Raw genomic sequence first — 14008 nt, 5'->3', positions numbered from 1 at the left:
TAGAGTCGGGGAGAAACCATGTGGCTTTTCCCTTCGTCATCCATCCCTGTTCTGTCTGGATCCCTCCTAGTTCTGTCCATTTCTTGATTTCGTCTGGAGTGGCATGTGTCTGTATGTCAATTACATCTAGTGCGGGATCCCTAACTGTCATGCAATGTGTCGGAACTACTGTCTTTGTCGTATCAATCTGAGTGTGAGTCTGAGCTGTATGCTTGGCTGTTCGATCTGCCAGGTCGTTACCCTGGGAAATGGTATCTGTGACTTTCGTATGTGCCTTACACTTCATGATGGCTATGGCTGTAGGCAAATGTATTGCTTCTAACAGAGCTTGAATGAGGGGACCGTGCTGTATCTTGGCGCCGTGGGAAGTTAAAAAACCTCTCTCTTGCCAGAGGACTCCGAAGTCGTGTACAACTCCGAATGCATAACGGGAATCTGTGTATATGTTAACTTTCATGTTCTTGGCTCGAATACAGGCTTGGGTCAGAGCAATGAGTTCTGCTGCCTGGGCAGACAGTGTGTCAATACGATGTGTTTCTATGACTTCAGTTTCAGTGGTCACTGCATATGCGGCCACTAACTCTCCTGTACTTGTTCTCATACATGAACCATCCACATAAAGTGTCAGGTCTGGATCTGGTAATGCGATATCTGTCAAGTCTTGTCTGGGCTTCGTCATAGTGTTAATGACTTCCACACAGTCATGTGACATAGGGTCTGTTGTACTTAACGGTAAAAGTGTAGCAGGATTTAATGTATTGCAGCGTCTGATTTCTATGTGTGGCTGGAATAATGTCAATTCATAACCTGTCAGTCGTGCTATAGTCAAGTGCTGAGTCTGTGTTCAATTTAAAAGAACTTCCACGGAATGTGGAACTTGTACTGTCAATTGGTGTCCTAATACTATGGAATCACTTTGTCTGATTGCTAGAGCTGTTGCTGCTACAGATTTCAAGCACGCAGGCAGAGCCTGGGCTACTGGATCTAATGTACTGGAAAAATAAGCACATGGTTTGTGTGAACCAGCTTGATCTTGGGTGAGTACTGACAATGCAGTACCTTCGCGTTCTGTGACAAAAAGTGTAAAAGGCTTGCTGTAACATGGTGTCGCTAAAACAGGTGCTTGACATAAGGCTTTCTTCAAGTCGTCAAAAGCTTGTGTATGTTCCTGAGTCCAAGGGAGGACAGTCGATGACGCTGCCTCCTGGGTTGTCAACTGTATAAGGGGCTTGGCTAGATATGCATACTGAGGAATCCATTGTCTACAGTAAGAGGTGAGGCCTATAAAGGCCCGTACTTCCTTTTGTGTCTTGGGTTGTGGCATATGTACAATTAACTGGATGCGGTCAGGTGTAAGCTGTCTCCCCCTCTTGGACAGCAAGTGACCAAGGTACACAACTTGCTGAACACAGAATTGCAGCTTCGAAGGAGACACTTTGTGTCCCTTGTCGGCCAGAAAAAATAGGACTGTCAGAGATGCATGTTCACATTCTTGTTCACTTCGGGCGGTGATCAATAGATCATCGACGTACTGAAGCAGAGCAGTATTAGCAGGCATGTGGATACTGTCAAGTTGTCTTTTCAAGGCTTGGCTATAGATACTTGGACTTTCCGTGAACCCTTGAGGTGCACGTGCAAATTTAAAGCTTCGGCCATTTAAACTGAATCCGAAAAGGTACTGGCTTTCCGGATCAATGGGAACACTAAAGAAGGCATTCTTGAGATCGATTACAGTAAAGAACGCCGCTTCAGAATCAATAGCAGTCAATAGCGATGAAATATCTGGGACCACTGGAAACTGAGGTATGATACATTTGTTAAGCTCTCTAAGATCAATCACTAATCGATAAACAGGAGGTGCATTTGGATCAGTACGTTTAAGAATTGGAATGATTGGAGAATTACAAATATTGGAGACAGTTTCTACAACTACTCCTTGAGCAATAAGCTCGTCAATAATTTTCAATAAGGCTACTACAGCCTCGGGTGGCAATTTGTATTGTCGGATTCTGGGCAGAACAACTCCTGGCTTGAGTGTAACACGATATGGTGTAATATGCATACAACCTACATCAGTCGGACCTTGTGCCCATAAATGCTGTGGTACATTCTGTAATCCGGGATCAAAATCTCTCAACACATAGTGACCCTTGAAGTCACGCAAAAACAATCTCACTCCTTCCGGAGAACAACATATTACAGCTCCTAGGGCTTTCAGCGTTTTAATACCTAACAGGTTTTCGGGACATGACTTCGTAAGCAATAAATCTGTAGTACGGGACAATGGACCAACTGCAAGGGGAACTGGTTTCGATACTTCATTAACAATAGGTTTTCCTGAAAATCCAAGGGAAACGTTCTGTGAGCCCGAGAGGGGTGCCCCTGGAACCTCGTCATGACTGATGGTAGTTCTGCTTGCCCCTGTATCAATCAAAAACTTTCTGTCTTTTCCTAATACCTGACAGTGTACATAAGGACCCTCTTGATCTACAGGAATCTCGATGAGAGGCAAACCTACTTCCCTCTCTAGGCTATTTCATGAATACTGTTGGTAATCTGGATACTCGGATTGTGCATACTGATACATCTGTTGTGTGACGTGTTGTGTTGCGGCAATGGGTTGAGATTGGGGAACAGCTACTGTCTGTTTCTGTACATGTTGTGGAGCAGATTGCGGGTTCTGTTGAATATTCTGTTGAACATATTCTGGTCTAGGCTGACGTGGTCTTTCTTTCGTTTTGCCTGTAGCAATATTGTGTTTCAGAACGGCACACTCATTTATAAAGTGACCTGGCTGCTTGCAATAATTACAATTTCCTTTAACAGGACCTGTAGGACGACTAGTCTGTGTATTCTGAGTGTTACCCCTCTTCTGACCATCTGCTGGAACAGACTGGGCAACTAATACTTTCATTTTAGTATCTTTCATGCGTCTCTGTTCATGATCGTGTTCCTCTCTGATTCTATTCTGGTGGTACTGTAACATTTGTAACATTTGGGAAGGCGTATTAGCTTGCCATGTACTCTCGACTTTCAATACTCTGTTCTTAACCTGGGGTAAGGAATTCTCAACTAATTTGGTCACAAATAGATGTGGGAACGACTCACTACTTGTTTTCAGGCCACTATTAATAATAAAACATTTCTCGAATCTTGAATAAAAATCACTAGTGTCTTCGTCTGGTTTCTGTTTGCAGGCTGAGATTGCATCCCAATCTTCCTTTTTAACTGTTAATAATCTAGGCAAAACCTGTACTAATAATCCTGGTAACGCTTTAGTTTTCTCCCCAAGACCTAAACCTGGGGTACGTCCTTTTTCTTCGTCTTCTAATTCGGTCCAATTAATCTTTTTATCTCCCACCTCCCAATCCTTCTCTTTCAGTTTTTCGTAAATCCCTGCTGGCAACAATACTTTCAACATTTTAAGAATGTCTGAGTATGTGTAATCACCCATGAGTAACATGTCTTTTAATTCACGGTGAAAACCTGCAGGATCTTTATCGTGACAAGGTACAATTTTCTTCATTTCCAATAATTCCATTTTAGTCAAAGGAGTGTATACAAACACTCGTTCAAGCGTATCATCTGGCTTCCGGATTGGGTGTACTTCTCGTAAGGGATTCTGTCTGTCTAGATGATATGGTTGTCTAACTGGAGGTGGAACGGAAACAAGACGTGGAGTCAGGAACGTTCTATATTAATGACGTTGTTCTAGAATGATATCAATTAAATCGGTACCTAGACCTCTCCATCTTCTCAGCAGTAAGTCTTGCAATAGATGGTACAATGGACCTGGATCAGATTGTTGGTTTTCATACTGTGTAATGAGATGTTGGGTCATATATATACCAGCTAATCGCTGTTCTTCTGGAGTAAGACTTAAAAACGTTTGCACAACTAGATCATCTTTATATATACTGTCATCCCCGGCCCATTGGACTGCTGACCGGGCTAGTTCCTGATCACGTAAGGTAGTAAGTTCATGATAGCCTATTCTTTCTTTCAGGATTTTGTCAGTAACTTGGAATATATGTTCAAGAGAACATTGCTCTGGTATCGGGGAAAGGTAACGTTTCTTGCTTTCTGGACGAATGGGTTTGTCGAAAGGACTACTTAAAGGATACTGTCTAGGAGGTTTCGCTCTACCGACATATGCTATCGTATCTTGCTGTACTTCTGGACTCTCTAATTCTTCCTCCTCTGAGGAGTCTTTTTCGTCTGACTCGGCTGTCCTATCAGCCTTGTGTCGGGCATGTATGGCTACTATTTCTTTACGGATCTTTCTGGACATGGCATCTATACAATTCTGTTTATCATGTTTACCATCCGCAATATTTTGACTCCATTTTGTCAGTACCTTCATCTCTTCCTTAACAACACCTGTCTGATCTTGTTCCCTTATCAAACAATTAATCAAGAATCGTAAAAGTAAACCTTGTGTCTCAACTTTCTGATAGGCCATGGCTTCTCGAACACATTCTGGCCTCTCTCCTGTCCTAATAAAATGATATATGTTGTCTAGATGCTCTGGCATTTCTGGTAATAACATTAGATAATCTGTAACACGTCTTAGACGTAACGAGGCTAACATCATCTCTCCTGTCTTGCCAGGTACTGGATCATATCTACAATCCGTAAGATACTGTTTAAGTTTTTCATGCGGCATCGCTGCCGGAGTACGTTGTGTAGCTAACTCTCTCATTGTCACTCGATGTAATTGTGGCGGGGTGTGATATGGACCTCCTGAAGCACCCCCTGAGGCAGAACCATGAGCATGACTTGACGTCATTACGTGTGGGAAAGACACATTTAACGGGGATGACTGAGCCGCGTCTGTAGCAAAAGGGTTAAGAGGACCAGAAGTAGGGGGATCAGTAACAGCAGCAGAAGAGGAAGTAACAGCAGGTGCAGGAAGTAATCCTGGACGTGGAGGGGTCGTGACTTGATCAGCAGGGATATGCTGTGGCAGATTATTATTAGCAGGATGTACGGGTATATTGGTATATGCGGGAGCTACATCATCTAAATAGGAAGAGAGGAAAATATCTGCTGCAGTCTTATGGTGACGTACTTTAGTCGGAACCAATGGTGGTGGCAAGTTACAGGGTACTTCCGGGGTCGCCTTAGGCAGGCCCTCGGCAAGAACTGGATACATGCCTGTAATGAGTGCGTTTCTTTGACGGTCTAATTGTTCTGATCTGACCTGTTCTCCTTCTTCTAGTAACTCTTTTTCTTTGGCTTTTTCGGACTCTTCTCTACTTCTCTCTGCTTTTCTGAATTCTTTTTCTGTTCTTCTATGCGATTCTTTACGCCACAATTCTATGGCATCTTTCTGAGATTGTCTGGCTTTCTTTTTCCATAATGCTTCTTCTACTCTCATGATGCATTCAGCATCCCATGTTCCTGAAACAGGCCATCTATACTTCTCTTCCAAGTGTTTAGTGTAATCGACCCACAAGTCTAAGTACAGTATGGCATCTAAGCCATGCTTGTGGTACATAAAGTGCCCTGGAGTGTCCCTAGGCGGAACAGGCACTGCTTCTTCGAGTATCCCTTTTCTAGTTCCTATCTGACGCAACTTTGTAAATAACGGCATTATGACTTGGACTCGGACACGATAAACACAGTAATGAAAAGCAAACTGTCAATCATACCACGACATAAAACACATCAAAACATTTCAAATAGATACTGTCTAGTACATAAAACACAATACTTGGAATTACGTGAAATAATACTTGAAGGCTTGAATACTGAATCACTGAACCATTGAATTTCTAGATGCACTGCTAAACAGTACAGACCGGTCCCGTAAAGAGACACGTCATACCGCGCTCACCTAAGTGAACACGTACGGACCAGGACTGTGTACCCAGACCTGTCTTGACCGGACACAAACTAATGCACCCGTCTAGATGCTTCCCTAGCAACGGTACTCACCGGGAGCAATACTTGAACTTGAACTTGAAGGCCTCGGACTTGACTGGACTCTGGACTGGACTGCTACTGCTACGCATGCGCCTCGGTACTTCGGAACAGGTGGGCCTCTGGATACCTCGGACACTGCTACTCTCGGCTGGGCTCTGGTCGGGATCCTCCGCACTCCTCACCGCCTCGTCTGGATGTCGACCGCAGTCTCAGTCACCTCCGTAGGCCTGAGGGAGATACAGGAAAACCTGCAGATGCGCATGGATGTCCGTCACAGCTGTGGCAGGGGACAAGGCCTGCGATGCATCGCCGGCGCGTGGGGTGGGGGAGGGGTCCCTGTTCGGGCGCCAAATTATGTGGTAAATATTTTACCTGATCTATTTTTCCGTATAATTATCATTACAAGACAGCTCATAAAAATGAGAGGCAGAGTCCGTGGTATCTGAGTCTTACGGGGTTTATTAGAAAAACCTCGAGGTTGGAGATCATGTTCCGTCACCACTAGGGTTCGGGAAGGGATAATCAACGTTTTATTAACAGTACACATTATATATAGTCAAGTAACATCATTGAATCCAATACAGTAGGCGTAACAGGTGAAAAGAAGAAGATAAGAACACATGTGCGTAACAAGGGGCGTGAAAGAAGGCGTGTAATAGGCGTACACGGAGGCGTATAATGTGAACGTAATGTAGACGTCACAGAAAGTGTCATAAGTGGGTGTGTGCACAGAGGTAATCTGCAGAGTCAGCAGGAAGTGAGGATGCGCGCGCAACTAGCATGACGTGACATAGACGTGTAACTGGGGAGAACTTTAACACTAGTAGAGGAGACAGAAGTCTGGGATGTCAGAACGACCTGGACCTATAACATATCTAGTATCTTATGTTTGGAGGATGTATTATCTGAAGTAAAAGGTCTCTCGGGCAGAGGCTAATCTATACTGAATACTAGTGCGTGCATATATGTCTACGTGTCTACGTGCAGGGGCCATGGGCCTACTATGGCAACGGGATCTGTAAATTACTTGCATGGAGACAGGAAGGCTTGCTCTTTGCTCTGCAGCCGGGGAGATGTTTACCTAAATCACTAGACAGGAATGTATTTTCGAGGAGGCTGAACAGATAACTTGAAGGCAAAATACTGTCTTGGCAGGCAGGCCAGGTTGAGCCAGGCACCGCTTCGCTTGGCAGGAAGTAAGGCAGAGGTCAGGGATACGTGTCCATGCTGCAGCTTTCAGAGGCAGAAAGCAGAAAGGGCTCGGAGACAGAAATCAGGGCCTAGCTCGGCAGAGCCAGGAAAAACGTAAAAGTGTACCATGTAAAGACGTTGGCATGGCATGGTTAGGAACTGAATTATCGATCCATTCATGGTGGATCTGAAAGAGGACATGTTAACGTTGGACGCAAATGTGTTTGCGTCTTCATATTCGGTCATGGAGGGACATTACATGTACTTGAAGCACGTACATGGAGACGTTGGGGTACACGTTAGGGGACATACTTGACCATAAAAATTTCAATTACCTCAAGGTGCGCCGCGCTGAGCACACTCGCCCTTCAGGCCCCGGCCGGTCCCCTCTACTCTCCCGCCCGCTCTCGACAATCCAACGAGTGGCGGGGGAGTTGGCTCTGCACGCCTCGGGGGACGACCGGCCAGGGATGCAGGGGCACTCACTTGGATTCCCTCGGCGGGGACGGGTCGCACGGCTGTCGGCTCCTCGCCGGGGAAGGGATAATCTTTCGATCGCGGCTCTCTCACAGGTCCCGATGTCGGGGGCCAATCCGGTCGCGGCGTTTGGGCGAGCCTCCAAAGCACCCGGGAGTCAGCCAATGGCAGCGCGGCTCCCGGGGCAGGCCCACGATGACGCTCCTTCCACCAGCCAATCACGGCACACGGCAACAGGGATGACGCTGTGGCACACCGTCCTATCCCGTCGCGGCGTTTAGAAAGGGGCTCGGCTCCTTCGACCAATGAGAGCGCGGCGGCTTCGTTCTTCGGCCCCGCAGCTCTGGTCGAGATGGCGATCTTCGCGAGAGTCTCTCCGGCCTCCGGGCCGCGGCGATGAACAGGCGGCAAGGGCTTTTCACGAGGCCAAAGGCGAGCAGAATGCTCGTGGGGGCACCACTCCAACTGGGAAGTAGTTCACGGAGGAAAACACAGTCAACCTCCGATCCTCTGCCAAAACTTGCCGATGAGCACGGCGATCATCCTCCACGGCCACACTTGCAAGCCACGCTCTCAGCAATACTTAGAGCACGATCTTTCTGTAGTTTTTGGGCAAAACTTTAGGAACCTTTGACCCTGGGTTCCAAACAGGAGGCCAGCTCTTCTCAGGCCCTTGGAGATTCAGTTCAGGAGACGCAGCACACAGCAAAGTCTCTGTAGTTTCAAGCAGGCAGGGTCACAGCACACAGCAAAGTCCCTTTCTTCTCCTCTCCTTCAGTTGGTTAGCAGGATAGGTCAGCCCTTCAAGCACACAGCAAGGCAATCTTCCATCAGCTCCTTCAGCCGTCCTTCTTCTGGCAGAGGTTCCTCTTGATTGTAGAATCTTAGAATCTAATCTTCTGTAGTCAGGGGTCCTTCCCTTATACCCCAAAAAGTCTTTGAAGTCCTTTGAAGTCTTTGTGCAAGGGGGCCCTGAGCACTGGAATGTTTCTGGTGTTCTTCTTCCCGTCAGCTTCAGGGCCAGAGGTGACAGTGGGCCGGCAGGGGAGTTAGCCAGCACGGTGGTCAGGCAGACACAGCCCGGCACTATCAGGCGCTTCTTCCTCCCCCTTCCCTGGCAACAGATGTTGACTTTCACCCCTGGGCTGACTTCGACCCCCTCCGGGGCCCTGCAGCCCCTGTCACTCTCAGCCCAGCCAGGCAATCCACAAACAGGCCTAGGCACACAGAAAGGTTTAGACAAGAGAACAGCCACTTTCTAAAAGTACTATTCTCAACCCCAGGATTTAAAAACAACCTTCACTAAAAGATGTGTTATTAAATTCTGAGTTCAGGGATATCTTTCACTTATGTCCCATCTTGTTCCTATGAGAAGATAGGCTGGTATCCATTGGGACCAGCCTCCCCCATGTTATTCTATGGAGCAAGATAGCCTTACAGCAGTGAGCACCCAAAAGGGCTGCTGCTCACTACCAGAGCATGTTACCTGCACTAGTACATGCTCTACCTTATCCATGCACTGCACCCTGCCCAGGGGGGTACCTTGAGCCTTCCATAGGGGTGGCTGATGTGCACAGACAGGGAAGGGTTAGGCCCAGCCAGTGGGGACACTGGCTAGGCGGACATGGCAGTCCACTGACTGCACACAGGCCCTGCGCTGGCAGGCCTGAGACACCATTTTAGAGCTACTCATGTGGGTGGCGCAATCAGCGCTGCAGGCCCACTAGTAGCATCGGTCATCACCAGCCCTGGCACACACAGTGCACTTTACTAGGGACTTCATGGTGATACAAATATGCCAATCAGGTATACCCAATCAATATGACAATTTACAGAGGGAGCACTTACACTCTGACACTGATCAGCAGTGGCAGAGGGTCCAAAGCATCTAAATCAGCAAAAAAACGAAATCCAGCATAGCATCAAAAATACATGAGTCAGAGGCAAAAAGATGGAGAAACACCACGCCAAGGGTGTCAGGTCTAACACGTGACCCCTCCAGCTGAAAGTGGGGAGAACTACCCAACCTCTTGGGAGTCCTCATCACTAAGGCGGAAGAATCTGGACAGACCATCAGCATTGGCGTGTTCTGTACCAGGGCGGTGCTCCACCATGAAGTCCATCCCCTGTAGGGAAATGGACCACCTCAACAGTTTTGAATTCTCACCCCTCATCTGCATTAACCATCTGAGGGGTCTGTGGTTGGTCTGAACATGGAAGTGAGTCCCAAACAGGTAGGGCCTCAGCTTCTTCAGAGCCCAGACCACAGCGAAAGCTTCCCTTTCGATTGCACTCCATCTCTGTCCCCTGGGGAGTAGCCTCCTACTAATGAAAGCCACTGGTTGGTCTCCGCCCTCCTCATTGATCTGTGAGAGTACTGCTCCCACGCCTTGCTCTGAAGCGTCAGTTTGCACAATGAACTCACTTGAAAAGTCAGGTGCCTTAAGCACCGGTGCTGTGCACATGGCAGCTTTGAAGGTGTCAAAAGCAGTTTGACAGGCCTCAGTCCAATTCACTTTCCTGGGCTTATTTCTAGATGTCAGCTCTGTCAAAGGGGCCACAATGGTGCCATAACCTTTGACAAACCGTCTGTAATACCCGGTGAGACCTAAAAAGGCTCTCACCTCAGTCTGGGTCTTGGGGGGTTCCCAAGCCAGAATGGTATCAACCTTCGCCTGTAGGGGCGCCACCTGGCCGCTCCCCACCTGGTGTCCCAAGTACACCACAGATCCCTGCCCTATCTGGCACTTACTGGCCTTGATAGTGAGGCCTGCCTTCTGCAGAGCCTTCAACACTGCGCAGAGGTGTTGCAAGTGTTCCTCCCAAGTGGAGCTGAACACAGCAATGTCATCCAGATAGGCTGCGCTGAATTCCTCCAGCCCTGCTAATACCTGGTTGACCAGTCTCTGGAATGTGGCAGGGGCATTTTTCAACCCAAAGGGCATGACACGAAACTGGAAGTGCCCCTCTGGCGTTGAAAATGCTGATCTTTCCTTGGCCCCCTCAGTTAAGGCAATCTGCCAGTAACCTGAAGTCAAATCAAAGGTGCTCAGGTACCGGGCAGCTCCCAACCGATCCACCAGCTCATCAGCTCTGGGGATGGGGTGCACGTCAGTCTTGGTGGCCGCATTGAGCCCACGGTAGTCCACACAGAAACGGAGTTCTGGGGGGCCACCAGGTGTAGCAGCTTTCTTAGGCACTAAGACCACTGGGCTAGCCCAGGGGCTGCTGGAGGGCTCAATTACCCCTAGCCCTAACATCTTAGAAACCTCTTCTTTGATGCTAGCTCTGACCTTGACAGCCACCCTGTAAAACTTCTGTTTCACAGGCAGGTTATCTCCAGTGTCCACATCGTGGCCGCACCAGTTGGTGACTCCTGGGGTCAGGGAGAATAGGGGGGCGAACTGACCCAAGACCTGGCGACAGTCCTTCTGCTGCTCTGGGGTCAGGGTGGGGGAGAGGACCACACCATCCACTGACCCATCTTGCTCCTTGGTTGCCAGGAGGTCAGGGAGAGGATCACTATCCTCCTCCCCTCCAGCATCTGTAGCCATGAGCATAGTCACTTCAGTCCTCTCAAAGTGGGGTTTGAGGCGGTTCACATGTAGCACTCTCAGGGGTTGCCTGGGAGTCCTCAGGTTAACCAAATAGGTAACCTCGCTCTTGCGCTCCACCACCTCATATGGCCCAGACCATTTGTCACAGAGCGCACAAGGCTCCACCGGCGCCATCACCCACACTTTCTGCCCAGGTTGGAACTCCACAAGAGAGGTGTTCTGGTCATAACACCTCTTCATTTCCTCCTGGCTAGCCTCCAGGTTCTCTTGAGCGAGCTTCCTGAAGCGCTTGGTCTGGTTGCGAATGGCCAGCACATAGCTGAACACATCCTGAGGGGTTTTCCCACGGGATTTCTCCCACCCCTCCTTCACCAGAGTAAGAGGCCCTCTGACAGGGTGGCCATACAGCAATTCAAAGGGACTGAACCCTAAGGATTTCTGAGGCACCATCCCTGTAGGCAAACAACAGGCATGGCAACAAGACGTCCCATTTCCGCCTCATGGGCTCTTCCAGGCCCATAATCATGCCCTTCAAGGTGCGGTTGAATCTCTCAACCAACCCATTTCCTTGAGGGTGGTAAGGAGTGGTGAATTTGTATGTCACCCCACACTCCACCCACAGGGACTTCATATACCTAGAAATGAAGTGTGTCCCCCTGTCCGAGACCACCTCCCTGGGAAATCCCACACAGGAAAGATCCCCATCAGGGCACGGCCCACCACTGGGGCTGTGACTGTCCTGAGCGGGATGGCTTCCGGGTACCGAGTGGCATGGTCCACCAAGACCAGGATAAATCTGTTGCCTAGGGCTGTCTTGGGATCCAGGGGCCCCACGATGTCAATGCCCACCCGCTCAAAAGGGGTGCTCACCACGGGAAAGGGTTGGAGGGGTGCCACGCACTTACCTCCGCTCTTGCCACTGGCCTGACAAGTCTGACAAGACTTACAAAAGGCAGCGACGTGCTTCTTCATCTGGGGCCAGTAGAAATGGGTGACAAGCCTGTGATAGGTCTTGTCTTGCCCCAGATGTACTGCGAGAGGCACGTCATGAGCCAGACCCAGTAGGAAGTTCCTGAAGTGCTCGGGCACTACCAGCACTCGGGCTGCACCGGGCTCAGCGAACTTAGGCTCACTATAAAGTAAGTCATCCTCCCAGTAGATCAAATGCTCCTTGGACCCCAGGCCTGCGGCCTGGTCGGCAGCCTGCTGCCGCATACCAACGAGAGAAGGGCACTCCTTCTGAGCCTGGCAGAATTCCTCCCTGGAGGGACCACCTTCTTGCTGCCACTGGGACAGCTCAGGCAATTCCCCTAGTTCGGCCACCTGCTCCCCTGTAGGTTCCAGGGCATCCCCCTCTGGGTCTGCCTCCTCCTGGACCGTGGGAACAGTGGGGGCCGGTTTCCCGCGCCCTCTACCCCTTCTTCTCCTGGCAGGTGCCTGGGCCATTGTTCCAGGCTCCAGCTCTGCTAGACCGCCCTCTCCGGCGGTCATTGCACGGGTGGACACACAGATCCACGCAGGCAAACCCAACATCTCCAAGTGAGTCCTGTGCTCCACCTCTTTCCATGGGGAGCTCTCCAGGTCATTACCTAATAGACAATCTACAGGCAAGGCATCACTTACAACAATTTCCAAAATACCGGAGACTCCTCCCCATTCAAGTGGAACTTTTGCTAACTTGCAGTAGCGCACTGAACTGTCAGCTGCCACCACAGGCCGGAGTACCTTGGGAACAATTTGCTCTTCAGACACCCACCGACACCTGACAGATGTCACGCTGGCCCCTGTGTCTCTCAGAGCCTCTACCTCCCGTCCATTGATGGTCACCTGCTGCCCGTATTTCTTAGTGTTTTGGGGGAGCAAAGTTTCCTGGGCCATCTCTTGGTCCCCTAGAGAGACACGGGTCATCAATGCTAACCCCTTCTCCCCACTAGAAATCAAATCCCCTCCCAAAGCTACACTGGCTAACGCCGGTGCTGGAGCACCAGAGGGTGCTGGAGGTTTCTTTGGACATTTGGGGGCAATGTGCCCCACCTCCCTACACGAATAGCAAGTAGGCGGGGTCTTTTTGTCCTGTGTGCCTTTATGGGGCCAGGACTTCTTAGACTTGGGGGGTGGAGACACCTTCTCCTGGGAACCAGTTTGGGGCCCTCTAGAAGGCTCCTTTTGATTACCCGTGTCCCCCCCCACTCTTCTGCTGGGGACCCTGTCCACCCTTGGCTGGGGTACTTACCACCCCCTTGTGGACCCTGGTGCTAGTCCAGCGGTCCGCCTCTTTAGCAAGCTCACTGGGATCAGTTAACTTGCTATCTAAAAGATGCTGGCGCAGCTCTGGAACACATAAACTACTTAAGTGCTCCCGACTAATCAAGTGACACAACCCCACATAATTAGTAACTTTGCTGCCCTTTATCCAACCTTCCAGTGCATGCGTGTACATACTCCCACACTCCACCCAAGTACTTGAATCAAGCTTCTTGAAGTTCCTAAACTTCTGGCGGTACTGTTCTGCAGTGAGCCCATACCTGAGGCATAAAGCCTCCTTCATGGCGGGGTAGGATAAAGTACCTGCTACCTCTAACGGTGCCAAGACATTCCTCCCAGAGGCCTCAAAATGCTTCCACAATCCTGCCCCCCAATTCCTCTCAGGCACTTCATTCATCTTTAGGGCAAGTTCATACGATCTAAACCACGCATAAATATCCTCCCCCCTCTGATAATTCTGTACCAGATCTTTTGGTATGTATACCGTACCCGCCTGTACTGGTTGTGCGCTGCCACCATTAGGGCTGGACCCCCCCTGTCAGTTTTTAAAGTCCAGCTCCCTCATGTTCCTCTCATGAGCCAATTGGAGT

This window comes from Lissotriton vulgaris, chromosome 7 (assembly GCF_964263255.1).
Source record: "Lissotriton vulgaris chromosome 7, aLisVul1.2, whole genome shotgun sequence".
Taxonomy (NCBI): Eukaryota; Metazoa; Chordata; class Amphibia; order Caudata; family Salamandridae; genus Lissotriton; species Lissotriton vulgaris.
This window is presented reverse-complemented; position numbering follows the sequence as displayed.